Source organism: Elgaria multicarinata, chromosome 3, assembly GCF_023053635.1.
Source record: "Elgaria multicarinata webbii isolate HBS135686 ecotype San Diego chromosome 3, rElgMul1.1.pri, whole genome shotgun sequence".
Lineage (NCBI taxonomy): Eukaryota > Metazoa > Chordata > Lepidosauria > Squamata > Anguidae > Elgaria > Elgaria multicarinata.
Genome location: NC_086173.1, coordinates 173,024,116 through 173,046,349, shown reverse-complemented (window position 1 = coordinate 173,046,349; position 22,234 = coordinate 173,024,116). Strand labels below are relative to the sequence as shown.

General features: G+C 47.0%; 1 pseudogene; it reads left to right on the top strand.

Moving 5' to 3' along the window:
• Positions 1-22,234, top strand: part of LOC134395798 (zinc finger protein 208-like) — a 215,598-nt pseudogene that overhangs the window by 134,485 nt on the left and 58,879 nt on the right.

Sequence of the window (22,234 nt, the reverse complement as noted above, 5' to 3'; positions counted from 1 at the left end):
ACAAAATTGCCACCACTGTTTTGTTTGCTTTGAGATGTAACCTTTCTCCCTGGCAATTGAGAAAAGAAACTCCGAGAAGATCTTGAGCTTTGGGGCACATTCTGTTTGTGGGGAAAATTGTGTCCCCCTATTTCCCTTTCTCATGCAATCTTTCTCTCCCAAGGCAGGGTGGGAGAAGGTGGCTTGTGCATTTACCCCTCTGTATATATGTCAGCCCTCATCATGTCCGCTTTGGATGTCCTGTCTGAATGGAGCAGTGAACCTGTGTATCTTTCCGGTCACTGTGTGTGTCTCCAAGATAACTTCTGTGTGGATTTGGGTCTTTCCTATATCTGTGTTCAAGAAAAGCTTCTCTTTGTATCTGAGTTCTCTTACCATGGATTTTGCCGCATGCTGTTGTTTGAATTCCTTTACCCTGCCTGAGCGTTGGCTGCATTTTCCATGTCTTTTAAGAATGCAGCGTCCTATTCTTTATGTTAAAAGGCTAGAAAGCAGCACAGTTGCCTTCCCATCTCTTATAAACATTTCAGATTTAGCCCCACAGCAACATAAAAGGCAGCCAGTCTAAAAGCTTCATAGAATTATAGAATCATAGAATAGTAGAGTTGGAAGGGGCCTCTAAGGCCATCGAGTCCAACCCCCTGCTCAGTGCAGGAATCCACCCTAAAGCATCCTCGACAGATGGTTGTCCAGCTGCCTCTTGAATTTATTTATTTATTTATTTATTTACTTATTACATTTTTATACCGCCCAATAGCTGAAGCTCTCTGGGCGGTTCACAAAACCTCTAGGGTGGGAGAGCCCACTAGTGAAGGCCTCTAGTGTGGGAGAGCCCACAATTTCTCTAGGTAACTGACTCCATTGTCCTACTGCTCTAACAGTCAGGAAGTTTTTTCCTGATGTCCAGCCAGAATCTGGTTTCCTGTAACTTGAGCCCATTATTCCATGTCCTGCATTCTGGGAGGATCAGGAAGAGATCCTGGCCCTCCTCTGTGTGACAAGCTTTTAAGTATTTGAAGAGTGCTCTCATATCTCCCTTCAATCTTCTCTTCTCCATGCTAAACATGCCCAGTTGTTTCAGTCTCTCTTCATAGGGCTTTGTTTCCAGACCCCTGATCAACCTGGTTGTCCTCCTCTGAACATGCTGTAGCTTGTCTGCGTCCTTCTTGAATTGATGAGCCCTAACCTGGGCCGAATAGAGAGGAACCAGTACCTCACAAGATTTGGAAGCTATACGTCTATTAATGCAGCCCAAAATAGCATCATCACACCTATCCAATTCCCTCAAACTATCCCATAGCGTTTGAAAGCTGTTGTCGTTGTTTTTAGCTCATCACACCCTGGGCAGCAGGGACTCCTCCACTTTTTCTGTGCGTATTTCTACTCAAGAGTAAGCACCCATCCACCCCACACACTAGCAAACGGAACTGCAAAGGAGCTTACTATTTCTGTGACTGGCAGGGATGGGATTGAGCTGCTAGCGTCTTTACTCGAAAGTAAGCACCTTCCTGAGTGCCAGAATGCTTACTTTTGTATGGAGGGCTCTTCTGTGCTCACTTGGGGGCTGCCAAGACTCTGCTCTCATCCTCCTCCTGCAGCCCTGTCGAGGAAATGTGTGAATGGGCTGTTTTGACTGTGCCCACCCTGTTTTGATGTAAGCCCTTTCTATTAGAAATTAAGTTTTATAGCAATTTGACCCAAACTGTAATGGAAAATATATTGAGCAACACTTGCTCAACCAACAAGAAGTGTTGACACATTAGTCAGAGTGTGAACCTCCCAGCGAGGACAGGAAGAGTAGTAACCACAAAGGAACAGCTGTGTAAACACCCTGTAAAGGAAGCACGCCCCAGCAGAGCTGGCTTTTCCACTGGATTTTGCACAGATCCCAAGAACACACGCACACAGCCCCCAGTTTGGAGGGATAAGCCCAAATTTATTCAGGATAAGGGTAGGAAATACAAGATTAGCATTCAACTGATAAAACATGCAGATACAAATAAGAACCCAGTCTAAGCAAACTAAATAACTAAGTTGCCAACTATACTTCACCCAGCCATGTCGTCATCCAGCTCAGGATTGCAATACCCATCTACATATTGTTTTTCTAGTCTTAGAATTATCTGCACTCTGCACATGCATAAATGCCTTGTTTATCATTGGTTACTGTATGGCAAAACTGTATTATGATTGGTTTATTATATGAGGAAGTTTTGTTGTTGCTTCTGAGGATGTTACCCTATAAGTATCTTAGCTTTGCCTACAACTAGTGGGCAGTCCTTCAGATCCTCTAGGGTTTGCCACCTTGCAGCACTGCAGTCTGCTCGTAATAAAACTTTTCCAAGATGAGAGAAATGGTGTCTTGAGAGTTTTTGACCGCCACTCAGCGAACCAATGGAACCAGTAAGTGAGGTACTGGTTCCTCTCTATTCGGCCCTGGTTAGGCCTCATCTAGAGTATTGCGTCCAGTTCTGGGCTCCACAATTCAAGAAGGACGCAGACAAGCTGGAGCGTGTTCAGAGGAGGGCAACCAGGATGATCAGGGGTCTGGAAACAAAGCCCTATGAAGAGAGACTGAAAGAACTGGGCATGTTTAGCCTGGAGAAGAGACGATTGAGGGGAGACATGAGAGCACTCTTCAAATACTTCAAAGGTTGTCACACAGAGGAGGGCCAGGATCTCTTCTCATTCCTCCCAGAGTGCAGGACATGGAATAACGGGCTCAAGTTAAAGGAAGCCAGATTCCGGCTGGACATCAGGAAAAACTTCCTGACTGTTAGAGCAGTGCGACGGTGGAATCAACTACCTAGGGAGGTTGTGGGCTCTCCCACACTAGAGGCCTTCAAGAGGCAGCTGGACAACCATCTGTCAGGGATGCTTTAGGGTGGATTCCTGCATTGAGCAGGGGGTTGGACTCGACGGCCTTGTAGGCACCTTCCAACTCTGCTATTCTATGATTCAATGAACCTGCCCTTTCGGGTTCCTCCACAGCCCCGGTGGCTGCTCAGAGAACAACAAAAGATTTGCACAAAAGATGATCCGACATACCTCTCTTTTGGGGGGATAAATCACAATCAAAGCGGGACACATTGGAGTACTTCATTGTAACAGCAGAGTACAAGGTAGAAAACATTAAGGAATTGATAACGAATTTGCTGACTGCAGCAAGGTTGATTGTAGCTAGGAACTGGAAGATTCAAGGTGAATACTCTATTGAAGAGTGGTATAAAGAAGTATGGGAGATCGCTATTAATGATAAATTGACATGTAATATTAAAATGAGAAGAGGTATAACAAAAACGAATGATTTTGAGGGAATCTGGAAACAGTTCCTAATATTTGTGTTGTCTAAGGGAAGTGGGGAACCACCAGCTGAAGAAACTATGAGTTCTTGGAAACAGGAATAAGGTCCTGAGGTGGGTGCACTTTTAGATTAAGTTTGATTATGTTAAAAGGCTAAGCGAAAATATGAGATTTTAATGTATCGCAATATTATTGTATTAGGTTGTTTTTCTTTAATTGTATGTACTATGTTTAGTATATTATTCTAAAAATAAATAAATTTAAAAAAAGGGAAAAAAAGAGAAAAAAAAGAAAGAAAAGAGTCCTTGGCATGCAATTCGCAGTGACTGCACAATATAATGGCGCTGTGATAAAACTCTATGGCAGCTTTCACTGTATCTACTTTGAGTTGCACCTGAGAAAATATGACCAAAATTCACTCTCTCATCTGGGGGATGCATAGAACCATGAAAGAACCACATTAGGCTATCTCCAACAAGAGATTTTCAAAACCTCCTGACTGTCAGAGCAGTACGACAATGGAACCAGTGGCCTAGGGAGGTTGTGGGCTCTCTCCCACACTGGAGGCATTCAAGAGGCAGCTGGACAACCATCTGTCAGGGATGCTTTAGGGTGGATTCCTGTATTTAGCAGGGGGTTGGACTCGATGGCCTTGTAGGCCCCTTCCAACTCTACTATTCTATAATTCTGTGTGTCTATGAAAAGCCAAGAAGGGAATCACTCCCTTTGTGTGGAGCGGGATTAAAATGAGGCTAAAAAACAAACAACCTCAGTCTTTTGGAACTTGAACATAAAATCTTCACATGGGTGGGTACCTGCGAGGTCCATTCAGACTGCAGCAGGATCATAGCCTTACAGCAAAAGAGAAACAATATGGGGATCTCCCAGGAAGAGAGGCAAGGTAGCAGCCCTTTGGAAATATAAGAACATAAGAAGTGCCTTGATGCTGGATTGGACAAGGGTCCATCTAGTCCAGCACTCTGTTCACACAGCCATCGGCCAGGGATGGACAAGCAGGACATGGTGCAACAGCACCCTCCCGCCCATGTTCCCCAGCAACTGGTGCACACAGGCTTATTGCCTTGAATATTGGAGGTAGCACGCAACCACCAGGGCTAGTAGCCATTGATAGCCTTCACCTGCAGGAATTTATCCAACCTCCTTTTGAAGCCATCCAGATTGGTGGCCATCACGACATCTTCTGGTAGTGAGTTCCATAATTTAACTATGCGCTGTGTGAAGAAGTCCTCTTCTCGATCCTCCCAGAGTGCAGGACACGGAATAACGGGCTCAAGTTAAAGGAAGCCAGATTCCGGCTGGACATCAGGAAAAACTTCCTGACTGTTAGAGCAGTGCGACGGTGGAATCAGCTACCTAGGGAGGTTGTGGGCTCTCCCACACTAGAGGCATTCAAGAGGCAGCTGGACAACCATCTGTCAGGGATGCTTTAGGGTGGATTCCTGCATTGAGCAGGGGTTGGACTCGATGGCCTTGTAGGCTCCTTCCAACTCTGCTATTCTATGATTCTATGATTCTATGAAGTCCTTCCTCTTATTTGTCCTGGATCTCCCACCAATCAGCTTCATGGGATGACCCCATTGGGTTCTAGTTTTGAGAGTGGGAGAAGAATGTGTCCCTATCCACATTCTCCACACCGTGCATAATTCTGTACACCTCTCCCTTTAGCCTCCTTTTTTCCAAGCGAAACAATCCCAGTTGATGTAACCTTCCCTCGTAGGGGAGATGCTCCAGCCCCTTCATCCTTTTAGCTGCCCTTTTCTGCCCTTTTTCCAGCTCCATAATATCCTTTTTTAGGTGTGGTGACCAGAACTGTACACAGTATTCTAAGTGTGGTCCCACCGTAGATTTGTACAAGGGCAGTATGATAGTGGCAGTTTTATTCTCAATTCCTTTTGTTACACAGATCCAGGGTGAATAGCACTAAATATATGGCTGCATAATTACTTACAATTGAATGTCAGTAGACGGAGGATGGGTGAAGGAGCTTGGGTTAACTTGGACATGTACCACAGGTAAGACCCCGCTAATGAGGTGGTCTCCTGTTCTGAAGACATTCCAAGGGTTATCTGATTCTTCTATTAAACTCAACGGGCATTTCGCCTTCAGCATCCCCCAGGCTGCACAAGGCAACAGCAGAAAGAGTAGCAGCAGCAGCAGTATTGTGCTAGGCTCGGCTGCCATGATCAACTCCCTCTTAGAAGAAGCCAAGACCCTCTCACAAGGTCAAGGCTGCCATTGGTGAGTGCTAATTTTTGTGAACCGCCCAGAGAGCTTCGGCTATTGGGCGGTATAAAAATGTAATAAATAAATAAATAAAAAATAAATAATACTGGTGTGAAACCAGCCAGGGCTTCTCCTCCCAAGGGAAAGCTATTAAGCCTCACTCCAGCAGCAGCCTTGCCTGCCCTAAACCACAGCCCACGCTAGCTCTCCATGCTGCGCGAAGTATTTATTATCTCCCTCTCTTACTCAGTACAAGAAATCACCCCATGTTGCACCTGATGTTACTGTTGATGTTATTGGTCACAAATGCAAGCTTTGGGGAAATCCCTGGAGAAGAAGACTAAATCACCATGATTTTTATAATTGTGAAGGACAGATCAACCCCCGCCACATCCCGAATGCTCTGTGTGGCTTCTCGTGGTGGTGCGCAGCTGGGGGAAAACATGTTTTGAGATCTTTCCACGCACCCACAAGCTCTTCCACAGGCCAAAGATGGGGGGGCAGGTGCTGGAATGAACTGTAGTGAGAGAGAAAAAGAAACCCTCCCAAACGCTTGACACCATTTCAAAGTCTTTTGAAGGGCAGGTGTCGCAGCCACAGACACGTCTTGAGCAGAAAACTCCCCCGTTAAAACAGCTTCACTGGCTTCCGGTCCGTTTCCAGGCACAATTCAAAGTGCTGGTTATGACCTATAAAGCCTTCGGGTCCAGATTATCTGAAAGACCGTATTCTCCCTTATGAGCCTGCCCGTGCTCTGAGATCTTCTGGGAAGTCCTTTCAAAGTCCGTTGCTAGATGGGGCTGTAGCGCGCGTTACATACCGTTGTCATCTTGACAGATCCACATGACGTTCACTAGGATCCGTGTTCATCCTGTGGTGAAACCTCTGTCTTCCCGTGTTTTATTAAATGACTTTAAGCATGACTTTTCCTGTCAACGCACGCTAATTTGAGTATGGGAGGCAGAGGTGTGGGACGAAATGAGGTCAGCGCAGTTTCCAGTGAGGTCAGCACTGGTCAGGAAAAGATGTGCTAAGCGCGGCACTGCGGCTTTTTTTAAAAAAAACCAAATGGGTTCACTTTGCGCACGAACAGAGGACCGAAAAAGTGTCTGGTGAGTGGTTGGGGGTGTGGGGTGGATGTGTGGGATATGTGCAGCTCGGTACCTCTGTGTGGGTCACTTTTCAGGAAGGCGGGCATCCAACTGTAATGGGAAGTTGGTGACCTGTCATGGTGGGCAGCCACAGGTTCCGTCCTCATGCCGGTGGTTTAGGCTGCGCGGAAGATGTAAAGGTGAGCGGGGAATGACGGGCACGGTAGAGGCACGGCGGGCTGTGTGCCTATTTCTGTGGGTATGCAGCAGCTGGCTGTAAGGAGGCAACAAGCAAGGGTGGGCGGCCATCTTCCATCGGCCACGCGGCGGCAGGCGGAAGGTCAGGGAACCATCAGCCCAGCCCAAGTCATCCAGGACTTGTTTATCATCCAGGACTTGTTTATCTCTAGGTCTCTCCACCTCCTTGCTCTTACTGAGACCTGGCTTCCTGCCCATGATACTGCCATCTCTGCTGCCCTCTCTCTTGGAGGACTCTCTTTCTCTCATACGAGTCGCCCAGAGGGTCGGGGTGGTGGTGTGGGTCTTTTATTATCTAGTTTGTGCCAGTTCCAGCCTCTTTCCATTCCACCTTCACATTGCTTCTCCTCCTTTGAGGTACATGTGGTGAGGCTCTTTGCTCCAATGCGACTGCGGATTGCAGTTCTGTACCGCCCCCCAGGCTCGTCCTCAAAATTCATCTCTGATTTTGATTCGTGGCTGTCCTTTTTCCTCTCTGATAACTGTCCTACTCTTATCTTGGGTGATTTCAATATTCATGTGGATGACCCTCAAGATGCTGCAGCTCTACGATTTCGCTCATTATCTTCCTCTTATGATCTTAAGCTTTGGTCTGATGCCCCCACACATTCCCTTGGACACTGTCTGGATCTTGTTCTCACTCGGAATTGCTCTGTGTTGGACTTTTCTACTGGTCACTTTCTGTTGTCAGATCATCACCTAGTTTCTTTCAATATTACTCATAATCCTCCTCCTTCACATCCCGCTTCTCGCTCTTGTCGTGACTTGCAATCTATCAATTATGAGGCTTTTTCCCAGTCTCTAGCCTCCTCCCTTCCTTCTGTCTGTTCGGCTGTCTCCTTGGACTCAGCTTTCTCCTCTTTAATTCCTCCTTATCTTCAACTCTTGATAATCTTGCTCCATCTACAACTCGGATAGTTCGCCCTTCTCAACCCCAACCGTGGCTCACCTCTTCCCTCCGCTACCTTCGCTCTTGTTCCCGGGCAGCTGAACGCCTTTGGCGTAAGACCAGGGACCGGGCAGACTTTGTCCATTACAAATTTGTACTCTCCTCTTTCTCTTCTGCCATCTCACTGGCCAAACAGCAGTACTACTCAACGCTGATCCAGTCAAATGCTAGGCATCCTCAGCGGCTCTTTGCGTCCTTCAGTTCTCTTCTGAAGCCTAATCCGCCATCTCTCCCCGCCTCTCTGTCTGCTAATAACTTTGCCTCTTTTTTCAATGCTAAAATCCAAACTATCCGCTCTGATCTGGCCAGCTCTGCTCCTCTTCCAGTTCCTGTTCCTCATCTGTCAGCTCCTCCTGCAAATTTCTCTGCGTTTCCTTCGGTCTCTGCGGATGAACTGTCTACAATACTGCGCTCTTCGAAGCCTTCCACTTGTTCTCGTGATCCGATTCCTTCTCGCGTCTTTATTAATCTTATCCCTGCTATCCTCCCTTCCTTGCTACATATTATTAATCTTTCTCTGTCCTCTGGTTCATTTCCTTCTGCTTTTAAACATGCTACAGTCGCTCCCATTCTCAAGAAACCTACTCTTGATAGGCTATCTCTGTCTAACTACCGACCTGTCTCTTTGTTGCCGTTTGTTTCAAAGATCCTGGAGCGTGCGGTCTACTCTCGCTGTCTTGACTTTCTTTCTAATAACTCTGCTTTGGATCCATTTCAATCTGGATTCCGTCCTCTGCATTCCACCGAAACAGCCCTTACTAAGATCACCAATGATCTCCTTACTGCCAAGTCTAAAGGCCATTATTCCGTTCTTATTCTCCTTGATCTAACTGCAGCCTTTGACACGGTTGATCACGATCTTCTCTTAGATTCCCTTCATGACCTTGGATTTTGTGGCTCTGTGTATAACTGGTTTGCCTCCTATCTAGCGGGTCGCTCTTTCAGCATGTTGACTAATGGCAGCTCGTCTTCCTCCTTTCCCCTTTCAGTAGGGGTTCCGCAAGGCTCAGTGCTTGGCCCGTTGTTGTTTTCCTTATACATGTTGCCCTTGGGCAAGCTTATTCAATCTCATGGCCTCCAATATCATCTGTACGCCGATGATACACAACTATATCTGTCATCTCCGGAACTTTCTCCTGATGTTCACGATCGTATCTCGGCATGTCTTTCAGATATCTCAGCTTGGCTGCTTCATCGTCGCTTGAAACTTAACATGGCAAAGACTGAATTGCTCGTTTTTCCTCCTAAACCTTCTCCTCATCTCTCATTCTCTCTTACTGTCAATGATGTTACGCTTACTCCGGTCAAGGAAGCTCGTAGCCTTGGCTTTATCTTCGACTCCTCGCTCTCCTTTATTCCTCATATTGAGGCAGTAGCTAAATCTTGTCGATTTTTCCTGTATAATATTGCCAGGATTCTATCATTTTTGTCTGTCTCTTCTGCCAAGACGCTTGTTCATGCTCTGGTTATTTCACGGTTGGACTACTGCAACCTTCTTCTCTCTGGCCTTCCTTCTTCTCACATCAGTCCGTTGGTTTCTGTTCACCACTCTGCCGCAAAGATCATCTTCTTGGCTCGCCGCTCCGACCATGTTACTCCGCTTCTGAAATCTCTTCATTGGCTTCCAATTCACTCCAGAATCCAATATAAACTTCTCCTGTTAACCTTCAAAACTTTTCACGGTCTAGCTCCTTCCTATCTCTCCTCTCTCATCTCACACTATTGCCCCGCTCGTGCTCTTCGCTCCTCTGATGCCATGTTTCTCACCTGCCCAAGGGCCTCTACTTCCCTTGCTCGGCTTCGTCCATTCTCGTCTGCTGCCCCTTACGCCTGGAACGCTCTTCCAGAACATTTGAGAACTACAAGTTCAACCGCAGCTTTTAAAGCTCAATTAAAAACTTTTCTTTTTCCTAAAGCTTTTAAAACTTGATGTTGTGCAGACTTCTACTGTTACTTTCTACTGTTAGTTTTACCCTACCCAGTGCCTGCTTACCTTACCCTGTACCTGTTTGCATTCTCTTCCCCTCCTTATTGTTTTACTATGATTTTATTAGAATGTAAGCCTATGCGGCAGGGTCTTGCTATTTACTGTTTTACTCTGTACAGCACCATGTACATTGATGGTGATATATAAATAAATAAATAATAATAATAATAATAATAATAATAATAATAATAATAGGGTGGGCACGTGCCCTGGGGCCCCTTTGCACTGTGTCAATACACTCCCCTATCCTTCCGACTGCATTTACTGGGGGGGGGGGGGAGTGACGACGGCAGGCTGCTGACGCCAGTTTCAGACCTCCGCTGGTGCGGAAACTGACGAGCCCTTTGAATGCATTTTATTGAATACATGTGGTGCGAAGGACGTTGGGATGGGGGGGGGGGGGAAGGTCACAGGGCCAGTCATCGCCGGCAAAACTCAGAGGCGTGATAGGAGATGTAGGCGCAGAGTGCCCATGCAGACGGCTGTTCTCGGATCACAGTACGCCTGTCATCACCCCCGAAAGGAAATGGCAGCATCCCTGCCTTGTCAATGTTGCCGCTGAACAATGCCACTAGTTCCCATCCTCCTGCCACAGCTGGCCACGCCCCCTGTGAAATTCCCTCTTCATCATAACAGTTAAAGCTGCAGGAGCTATACTAGATGGGCAGGGCACCTGCAGCTTTAACTGTTGTGATGAAGAGGGAATTTCACCAGGTTCTCCACATATACAAATTAGGGATGTGCTCTGCTTCTCCTCGAACCGGAGAAGCAGGAGCGGAGCAGGGGGGGGCTTCGCCTGCCCTTAAGGCAGAGGCGAAGAGGATTGGGGGGCCGGCGGAGCGTGGCAAAGAGGATCGAGGTGAAGGCGGATCCTTTGCCTCCATACGGAGCTCCGCCAGAAAGGTAAGTGGGGTTTACCGGGCCCTGCCACTGTCGCCCATGGGATATTCGCTGTTGCACTTGAGACCCAGACTTCCTGGTTGAAATGCGGGCTCAATTGAAGAAGCCGAGGGACTGCGGACGGACGCAGGTAGGCCCCCCCTCCCCCTTGGTCCCTTACCGGGCTCTGCCGCCGTCGCTGCACGGGCGGCGACGGCAGCAGGGCCCGGTAACCCCCCCTGCCCTCCTCTCCCAGCCTTACCTGGCGCCACTCCCCTCCACTGCGGAGCTCCGATTCGGAGCCGGAGCTCCGTGGCGAAGAGGAGCGGAGTATGGGCGGAGTGGCACGGAGCGGTGCAGAGCGGGCCTATCTGAAATTTTCAGATTGGCCCACGGGGCGGAGTGGGGGTCCATGCACACTCCTAATACAAATGACACCTGCTGAAATTCCCTTTTCTATGCAACTGCTAAAGATACAGGAGCCCTGTCCTCCTTTTCTCAGGGTCACCCTACTTGACCTCTCTCTTTTTAGAGCATCTATTCGTGTTTAGAGTTTTGAAGGGCACCAAGTTGGGGAATGCTGTTCTGCAGCAAGGGCAGGTGGAAGGATGGAGGGATCTCATGCCGGAGGCTGCATTATGCACTCAAAGGGGAAACAGCTGTGGATCCCGCGAAGCCCCCAGGAGCAGATGGGGCGGCGATGCTGCTGGGGGGAGAAAAGACTCCCGTGGAAAAAAACCCCTTCCCAGGTCCACGTCTCTGCCAGGAGCCTCTGCGGCTCTCTAGTGCTGCCTCCATCCAAGGGTTAAAGAGGCGGAGAGGGGGCTGGGTCCTAGAGCCAAGGCTGGATGAGGCCCCTCCCTTCCTGCCCCACACTTCCTCCCCCCATTGCAAAGGAGCCTGGGATTCTCCTCCTGCTCCTGCGAGCCTCGTGTTTCCGCTGTCTGCAGCCTCTTTTCCCCTGCAAAGGAGCCGGTGAGAGCAGATTGCAAGGGGGTCCCAGGGGGGAGGGCGCGGAAAGAGAGCCCCCCCAGGACAGGGGGTGCAGGTTTGGGGCAGGGGTGGGTTGGAAGAGAGAGGGAGCCCCGAGCCCTCCCCAGGGGACTGACCCACTTGGGGACCCTCCAGGAGACCCCCAGCCTTGCACCTCCTTCCCTCCCTATAACTAGGGGATCGCGGAAGGGAAGGCTGGAGAAAGGGGGTGTCTGGGAGGGACACAAGAGGAAAGGTCCCAGGTGGGGAGGAGGAATGTCCCACCTGTGGGCAAAAGTCTGCCCTGGTGTCCTGTTTGCATTGCATTTTTTGTTTTGTTTCCTCTCCCTGATTCAAACCTAGTGAATAAGTAAAATTAACAAGTCACTTTGGTCACGGGACCTTCGAAATAAAACCTGGGGCGCTTTTGTTGATTAAGAAGGGAGCCTGCTGCTGGTTTTAGGGCGTCCCTCTTTGATGTGTTAAGTGAGCCCGATCTTCACATCCTGAGAGTGGGGAGAAATCGCTGTTACTCTGGTCCCTGTTTGGGGTTCAAGTGCTGGTTGCAGAGAAGGCATAGAAAGGGAGCCCTGGGACAGATTGGGAGAGAAACTCTGGTTCATCAGCAGACCTCTTATTTCCTGGAGGGCCGAAGGTTTTCCTTTCTGGAGCCTGAGATGGACTCAGACCTGCTCTCAATGCAGGATCCTGAACAAGAGGCCTCCATGAGAAGAAGTTTCAATGTGTGTTTTACTCCTCACGGCTAGAGACTCCCTGAGTCCAGAATGTTATTTATAACCTTTTTTTTTTACATTTAAACTTTTTATTTCCCAACAGCACATAGACAAACATTACATATAATACATACACCTTAGGAGGCGTTAAACTGCAGTGTGTTTGGCAGAGTGTACACATGTATTTCTTTGTAAATCATTATGTGTTTCACATTTTGCTTCCGGATGTGACGTCATTCTGCATTTACTTCCCTTATAAACCTTCTCTCCTCACCGGGAGCCCTGGAGAGCTTGCTGTTTGTGGATTGGTGGAGCCAGGCCACCCCACCTGTTTAGTTGGGGGGATAAGTTAGTCAGTTTCCAGTTCATGGTCTCTGTTTATTTGGGGAAGGGTCATGTTGTTCGGGGCCCTGAAGGGTGGCGAAGGGACCCCCGTGCCATCAGGTATTAGGTAGCCAGGATTTTTTGTTCCTCTTTGGGTCACTCTGACTCAACGGCTTGCCGTGATGTGGCTTTTATTGCTCGTTTGAAGTTGTTCTCTGCTGTGGCCTTTTAGTTTCATTGTAACTTTCAGACTGTTTTCCCCCACACACCCTCCCCTGTCTCTCGTTAATTGTTCATACGCTCAGGGCCTTACTCTGATTTAATAAATTGCCTGAAGCCTTGGTGAAGTGTGGTTATTTTCAGGTGAACTGGCTCCAGTTCCAGTGTTTCACTGGGAACCGGTGGGAAGGGGACGTCTGGGTTGGGAACTGGAACCCAGGTCTACCTTGTGTGCCTCCTTCATAATCTCCGTTTTAATTCATACAGCGCAGTCTCTACCTCAAAGGAGACTGTTTCGAGTCCTGGTGGGATCAGAGATGGAGAAGCGAGTGAAGATGGAAGAGCAAAGCTTTGCAGGCCCTGAACCAGAAAACGTCTCCTGCAACATCCAGGAAGGGAGCCGTGCAGAGCCCTGGGAAGGAAGAGTGCAGCAGGACCAGCCTGGGAGCAACGCCTGCTCATACGTGGAGCTTCAGCCCTTCAGGGACTTCTGCTACCAGGAGGCCATGGGGCCCCGAGGGGTTTGCAGCCGTCTCCACCACCTTTGCTGCCAGTGGCTGAAGCCAGAAAAGCACACGAAAGCTCAGATGCTGGACCTGGTGGTCCTGGAGAAGTTCCTGGCTGTCCTGCCCCCGGAGATGGAGAGCTGGGTCAGAGAGTGTGGAGCGGAGACCAGTTCCCAGGCGGTGGCCCTGGCAGAAGGCTTCCTCCTGAGTCAGGGAGAGGACCAAGAGCAGGTGAGAGCATTTCATCTTGATAACTAACAGGGACTGTGTTCTGAATACTTATCTCAACTTTATTTTACATGTCCTTCAAGGAAGGGATGCCCCAATTTCCAATGGTCCAATCCCCAAGTATAGTTGCTCTTCACGTGTAGAGCAGGCCCTCATTGGAGGATAGTTAAGCTAACACTGGATGGTTAAAATATGCAGTTCCCTACCAGAGGACGTAGTGATGGCCACCAATTTAGATGGTTTAAAATGGGGGTAGACAAAATCCTGGAGGAGAAGGCTGTGAATGGCTACTAGTCCTGATGGCTATATCGTACCTCCAGGTGATGGACCACTGTGGGGAGAGAATGCTGGACTAGATGGACCCTTGTTCTGATCCAGAATGGCTCTTCTTAGTTTCTCATGACGAGAGGAGAAGTGAATGGGTTTGTGAAGTTCTGGGGAAGGAGGAGATCCTTCTTCAACAAGTGTCAGAGTCCTCCCAACATAACAGGAATAGCATTTGTAGACACCAACCTCCCATGTTTACAGTGGAAAATGGATATCAGGGCCTGTCTGGGAGGTTCTGTCTTTCCTTCTGGCTGGTGTTCTAGCACTTTGCTTATAGAATCATAGAATAGCAGAGTTGGAAGGGGTCTACAAGGCCATTGAGTCCAACCCCCTGCTCAATGCAGGAATCCCCCCTAAAGCATCCCTGACAGATGGTTGTCCAGCTGCCTCTTGAAGGCCTCTAGTGTGGGAAAGCTCACAACCTCACCAGGCAACTGATTCCATTGTCGTACTGCTCTAACAGTCAGGAAGTTTTTCCTGATGTCCAGCCGGAATCTGGCTTCCTTTAACTTGAGCCCGTTATTCCATGTCCTGAACTCTGGGAGGATCGAGAAGAGATCCTGGCCCTCCTCTGCGTGACAACCTTTAAAGCATTTGAAGAATGCTATCATATCTCCTCTCCATCTTCTCTTCTCCAGGCTAAACATGCCCAGTTCTTTCGGTCTCTCCTCATAGGGCTTTGTTTCCAGGCCCCTGATCATCCTCTGAACATGCTCCAGCTTGTCTGCATCCTTCTTGAAGTGTGTCGCGCAGAATTGGGCAAAATACTCAAGATGTGGCATAGCCAGGGCCGCATAAAGGGGAACCAGTACCTCATGCGATTTTGAAGCTGTACTTCTTTTAAAGCAGCCCAAAATAGCATTTGCTTTTTTTGCAGCCACATCACACTGTTGGCTCATATTCAGCTTGTGATCTACAACAATTCCAAGATCCTTCTTGTTTGTAGTATTGCTGAGTCAAGTATCCCCCCTCTTGTAAATGTTTCTATTTCCTAAATGTAGAACTTGGCATTTATCCCTATTCAATTTCATTCAGCCCAGCACTCCAGCCCATCAAGATCACTTTGAAGTTTTTTTCTGTCTTCCAGGGTATTATCTATCCCACCCAATTTTGTGTCATCTGCTAACTTGTCATTGCACCTCCTTCAACATTTAATAAAAATGTCATTAGGATTGTCAGTGGTGTGGAGAGTGAAAGGAGAAAAGATTTTAAGAGTTTTAAGATTACAGTTTTTATTAAAACTAGTAGATTAAGCAAGTTAACTTGAATTTGAAGTAACTAAGATCAGCTGAACAAATTTTATTTTGTTTTTTCCCCTCAAACCACATGTCTGCTTGGCTTTATCACCTGCTCTACAGTTACTATCATAAACATCTTATATATTTATTTATATTTATTTGATTTATATACCGCCCCATAGCTGAAGCTCCCTGGGCGGTTCACAAAGGTTAAAAACAGTAAACTTTTTTAAAAAAGTATACAAAATTTAAAACCATCAAAAACATAAAAACAGTATCCATTTAAAAACAACAGTTCTGGGGGCTGTTAAAAACAAACGTAGCGTTGTGAAATATTGTTAAATGCTTGGGAGAAAAGTCTTGACGTGGCGCCTGAAAGATAACAATGTTGGTGCCAGGCGAGCCTCATCGGGGAGATCATTCCACAATCGAGGGGACACCAGCGAAAAGGCCCTCTCCCTTGTTGTCATCCGCCGAGCTTCCCTCGGAGTAGGCACTTGGAGGAGGATCTTAGGTGTTGAGCGTAGTGTACAGGTAGGTTCATGTCGGGAGAGGCGTTCCGTCAGGTATGGGGGTCCCATTCTATGAAGCAAGTGCAGCTGCTGTTAATAATAATTTGTTAAAAAACCACTTCGTTAATTTAAAAAACAAGTTGAGGGGCCATACTGAAGGTTTCAAGAAAGGTGTCTGGGAACACACAGGTGACCATGGGCATCCAATTGGCTTATCCCAGTGTAAAGTAGGATCTCTCATTTTGATCTCTCATTTTATTTATTAATTACATTTATATCCCACCTTTTTTCCTCCCAAGGAACCCAAGGCGCCGTACATAATCCCCCTCCTCTCCATGTTATCTTCACAACAACAACCCTGTATGGTATGGAGAATGTGGATAGGGAGACATTTTCCTCCCTTTCTCAAAATACTAGAACCCAGTGGGGTCATCCCATGAAACTGATTGGTGGGAGACCCAGGACAAATAAAAGGAAGGACTTCTTCACACAGCACGTAATTAAATTATGGAACACACTACCACAAGATGAAGTGTTGGCTGTCAATCTGGATGGCTTCAAAAGGGGGTTGGATAAATGTCTGGAGGAGAAGGCTACCCATGGCTACTAGCCCAAAGAGCATGCATAGGAACGTGCAGTGAAAATCCAGTCCTGATGCCTACCAACTCTATGGGTTTCTCCCAATTGAAAGCCTTCACAGCTCTACCTGTTCTAGGTCAACAGATCCACCCATAGATCCACCATGCAATGTTGCAGTCCATCTCCAACACGCCCTGAATCTAGGCTGCAGCGCCTCCCGTCTTCTGCTGGATACTGGAGGGGTGTCTGGCGTTCTGCTCAAGGCATTAGACCTGTTTGTTGCGGCTGGGTAAAGCTACCAATCTGCCTGTCTTGTCTTCTGGGCTAGAAGGAGCAGGCAACACACCCAGCTCAACACCTGGGCAGGAGGGTGAGCGCTCTCCCCGATCCAGAAAGCGATTCTTGCAGAAGGTGTGATGAATTTGTCCTTGCCAAGGGTTTTATGAGTGGATCTACGGGTGGATCTGTTGACCTACAGCCAGGATGATCAGAGGTCTGGAAACAAAGCCCTATGAAGAGAGACTGAAAGAACTGGGCATGTTTAGCCTGGAGAAGAGGAGATTGAGGGGAGACATGATAGAACTCTTCAAATACTTAAAAGGTTGTCACACAGAGGAGGGCCAGGATCTCTTCTCACTCCTCCCAGAGTGCAGGACATGGAATAATGGGTTCAAGTTGAAGGAATCCAGATTCCAGCTGGACATCAGGAAAAAGTTCCTGACTGTTAGAGCAGTACGACAATGGAATCAGTGACCTAGGGAGGTTGTGGGCTTTCCCATGCTAGAGGCCTTCAAGAGGCAGCTGGACAACCGTCTTTCAGGTATTCTTCAGGGTAGATTCCTGCATTGAGCAGGGGGTTGGCCTCTATGGCCTTGTAGGCCCCTTCCAACTCTGATTATATGTACACCAGTTTCTGGAGAACGTGGGCAGGAGGGTGTTATTGCATTCATGTCCTGCTGGTGCTCTTCCTACATTCTTATGATCACAGGAGAAATGAATGGGTTTGTGGAGTTCTGGGGAAGGAGGGGAATAGCATTTGTAGATGCCAAACTGCTGTGTTTACAGTGGAAAATGCTGGATATCAGGGTTGAACTCTTAGTCCCCTGTCAAAGACACAAGTTCCTGTGCTGTGTGGCTTGGATGGTAGATCATCTTTAGAATGAGACCTGAAAGGTAAAGCGATTGGGAAACGCTGCCCTTGGCCTTGACCTGAGTCATTTCTTTCCTTCTCTAATCCCTCTTCTCTCCCTGGAATCTTCCCTCCTGCTCTAGTTCCAGGGGATGTTGGCCAGAGCACCCACAGATTTCCCTGAGGCAGAGAAGGCTCCACCGGGCATCACACAGAGGCCGCTGGATGGGCGAATCTTGCAGGAGGGGGACGGAAGACCCTCCTCACTGGGTAAGGATTAGTGGATGTACTTCCCCATGGTCTCCCTCCCTCAATTACACCTGAAGTGCATGAGCTGCCTTAATGTTCTCCTTGAGCCTGATTTTGCTGGGGGAGATACTCAAAAAGGAAATGTTGTTTAGTAACATGGTTCGAGGTCTTACACACTTAACAACTAAGGTCCTCCTCCAGGCGCCTACTCAGAGGGAAAATCAGAAGACGACAACAAGGGAGAGGCCTTCTCCGTGGTGGCCCCCAACTGTGTAACAATCTCCCCAGTGTGGTTCATCTGCTGCCGACATTGTTATCTTTTCAGTGCCAGGTCAAGCAATATGTAATTAGCAATATGTAATTAATTAGCCTGGGTCTGTTTTTTTAGGGTCATAGTTTTAAAACTTGTTATAGTAGTTTTATATGTAAGTGTATATTGTATGTTTTCGCAGTATTAAATATTTGGATATTGTTTTTAAGTGCTTCGGCTATGGTATGGTAAACAAATCCAATAAATAAATAAACACTGAAAATAAGCAATGAAAAGGGGAATAGTTAAGAATGTTGACTTACCTTCTCACCTTCCCACCTTCCTCACAGTGAGCAAAACAACCTGCAGGGGAAGTGAACTGATCCTGGGGGGTCCTTCTGGGCCTCTTTCGCTTGGTGGTGGAGTGGAAACGGTTTCTGCACAGCCTGGGCAGGTAGGGGAGTCCTGGGGGCCTCCGTCTCCTGCACATCTCTTTGGTCCTGGAAGAACCTGCCCCTTCAGCCTTTGCTCTTCTCCAAGATGGCTGCTGGGAAGGCCTTGAATGTCACTCGCAATGCTTTGGCATTCAGAAAGAGGACCTCACCATCCGTGTCTTCATGGATTGCTACATAATGCTTAAAGAGAACATCATTTCTTCTTCTTCTTTCAGGATCTGGTGACCTTTGAGGAGGTGGCCGTGGATTTCTCGGAGGAGGAGTGGGCTCTGCTGGATCCATGCCAAAGGTCTCTGCACAAAGAAGTCATGGAGGAGAATTGTGGGATCCTGGCCTCTCTGGGTAAGGAATGGGCTCCCTCTCTGCCTTCTTGCCAGATCCTGGAAGGTGGAATTTCAGCTCTTCTTTCTTTGTGTCAGTGCAGAATAAAAATGTCATTGACTCCGAAGACCTGACAAAACATTGAGAAAAGCCCATTGATGGACTTGCTCTGTGGCAGAGATGGCTGCCAACCAATCTTATTTTGCTGCTATAATTGCATCTGCATAATATTGAAGATATTACAGATATTATCTTAATGGTCTCCATGGAGGAGAGAAGAGTTCAGCCTTTTCAGAAGACAGCTCTGGACAGCTTGCTTTTCATTTTAAGATATAACTAGACATTGAAAATAACCATTAGGGTTGAATTCAACTTTCCAGTTCCCAGTTAAATGATCAGCAAGGAGAAAATGGCAGATTTTAAGTGTATTTTGTTTTTACAGTATTTTATGTTGTTCATTTATTCTCTCAACTACTTTATATGAGTTATTCCATATAAATGAAAGCATTGCATGGCAGTCTAGTTCTCAGTTCTATTGATCATCGGGATATTTAATATGTTTAGAAGGATCTGCCTCACCAACGATTTTTTCTTTTTATCCTGTGAATCAAATCAGCAACCGTTTGTTTTGTTCCAAGATTTCAAGACAATTTCTGTGTTTATACTTGCAGGTGATCACAGGGAGAGCAAGAAAAATGGCCTATACCAGAGAAGGAAAACTGAAACTGAAGAGAACAGGGAAAACGAATCCGTTTCTTTTGAAGGATCAGACGTCTGTGAAACTCCAATATTAGAAGCACCAAGCAAAAAGAACATTCGTAAAAGGAAGAAACAGAGTGAAACTCAGAAGATTCATTCTAACAAATATCAAAGGTTTCAATGCTTAGTGTGTGAAAAACAATTCACTTTCAACTCACAACTTAACTTGCATCAAAGAATTCACACTGGGGAGAAGCCCTATAAATGCTTAGAATGCGGGAAGAGCTTTGCTCACATCACAAACCTTAAGCTCCATCAAAGAATTCACACTGGGGAGAAGCCCTATAAATGCTTAGAATGCGAGAAGAGCTTTGCTCAGAGCACACAGCTTAAGCTGCATCAAAGAATTCACACTGGGGAGAAGCCCTATAAATGCTTAGAATGCGGGAAGAGCTTTGTTCTAAGCTCACACCTGAAGCAGCATCAACGAATTCACACTGGGGAGAAGCCCTATAAATGCTTAGAATGCGGGAAGAGCTTTGCTCAGAGCACAAACCTTAAGCTGCATCAAAGAATTCACACTGGGGAAAAGCCCTATCATTGCTTAGAATGCGGGAAGAACTTTGCTCACAGTGCAAGCCTTAAGCTGCATCAAAGAATTCACACTGGGGAGAAGCCCTTTAAATGCTTAGAGTGTGGGAAGACCTTTGCTCACAGGACACAACTTAAGTGGCATCAAGGAAATCACAATGGGGAGACGCCCTATAAATGCTTAGAATGCGGGAAGAGCTTTGCTCACAGCACAAGCTTTGAGCGGCATCAAAGAATTCACACTGGGGAGAAGCCCTATAAATGCTTAGAGTGTGGGAAGACCTTTCCTCTGAGCACACAGCTTAAGCAGCATCAACGAATTCACACTGGGGAGAAGCCCTATAAATGCTTAGAATGCGAGAAGAGTTTTGCTCGAAATGCATGCCTTCAGCAGCATCAAAGAATTCACACTGGGGAGAAGCCCTATAAATGCTTTGAGTGTGGGAAGGCCTTTGTTCACAGCACAAGCCTTAAGCAGCATCAAAGAATTCACACTGGAGAGAAGCCCTATAAATGCTTAGAGTGTGGGGAGGCCTTTGTTCAGAGCTCACACCTTAAGCAACATCAAAGTATTCACACTGGTGAGAAGCCCTATAAATGCTTAGAGTGTGGGAAGTCCTTTGTTCTAAGCTCAAAACTTAAGCAGCATCAAAGTATTCACACTGGTGAGAAGCCCTATAAATGCTTAGAGTGTGGGAAGACCTTTGCTCACAGCACAAGCCTTAAGCAGCATCAAAGAATTCACACTGGAGAGAAGCCCTATAAATGCTTAGAGTGTGGGAAGACCTTTGCTCAGCACGCACAACTTAAGCAGCATCAAGTAATTCACTCTGGGGAGAAGCCCTATAAATGCTTAGAGTGTGGGAAGATCTTTGCTCACAGCACAAGCCATAAGCGGCATCAAAGAATTCACACTGGGGAGAAGCCCTATAAATTTTTAGTGTAGCATATATAGCATCATAGAATAGTAGAGTTGAAAGAGGTCTATAAAGCCATCGAGTCCTACCCCACTGCTCAATGCAGGAATCCACCCTAAAACATATCTGACAGATGGTTGTCCAGCTGCCTCTTGAAGGCCTCTAGTATGGGAGAGCCCACAACCTTCCAAGGTAACTGGTTTCATTGTCATACTGCTCTAACAAGAAGTTTTTTCTGATGTACAGCCAGAATCTGCCTTCCTGTAACTTGAGCCCATTATTCTGTGTCTTGCATCCTGGAATGATCAAGAAGAGATCCTGGCCCTCCTCTATGTGACAACCTTTTAAGTATTTGAAGAGTGCTATCCTGTCTCCCCTCAACCTTCTCTTCTCCAGGCTAAACATGCCCAGTTCTTTCAGTCTCTCTTCATAGGGCTTTGTTTCTAGACCTCTGATCATCCTGGTTGCCCTCTTCTGAACACGCTCCAGCTTGTCTGCGTCCTTCTTGAAGTGTGGAGCCCAGAACTGGACGAAATACTCTAGATGAGGCATAACCAGGGCCAAATACAGAGAAATCAGTACCTCACGCAATTTGGAAGCTATACTTCTATTAATGCAGCCCAAAATAGCATTTGCCTTTCTTGCAGCCATAGCGCACTCTCTCTCATAGGGCCTTGTTTCTAGGCCCCTGATCATCCTCTGAAGACGCTCCAGCTTGTCTGCATCCTTCTTGAAGTGTTGTGCGTAGAACTAGGTGAAATACTCAAGATGTGACAATGAGATCAGATTAGTCTGATAGGATTTGTTCTTGACAAATCCCTGTTGGTTTCAAGTAATAATTGTATTGTTTTCAAGGTGCTTCCAGACTGACTTCTTTAGAATCTGCTCCAGAATTTTCCTGGAGATGGATGTCAGATTGACTGGTCTGTCTTTTCTCAGGTTCCTCTTTTTTGCCCTGTTTGAAGAAGGGACAATGTTAGCCCTCCTCCAGACATACGGCACCTCTCCTGTCTTCCATGATTTCGCAAAGAGAATAGACAGTGGTTCTGAGAGTTCTTCCGCTACCTCCTTCATTACTCTAGGATGCAGTTCATTGGGCCCTGGAGATTTGAACTCATTCAAGGATATTAGATGTTCTTTGACCATTTGTTTGTCAATCTCAGACTGCAATCCTGCCCCCTCAACTTCTGCGTCACTTTTTCCAGGGGGATCATAGACCTGCTTTTGGGAGAAGACTGAGCCAAAGTAGGAATTGAGCACTTCAGCCTTTTCT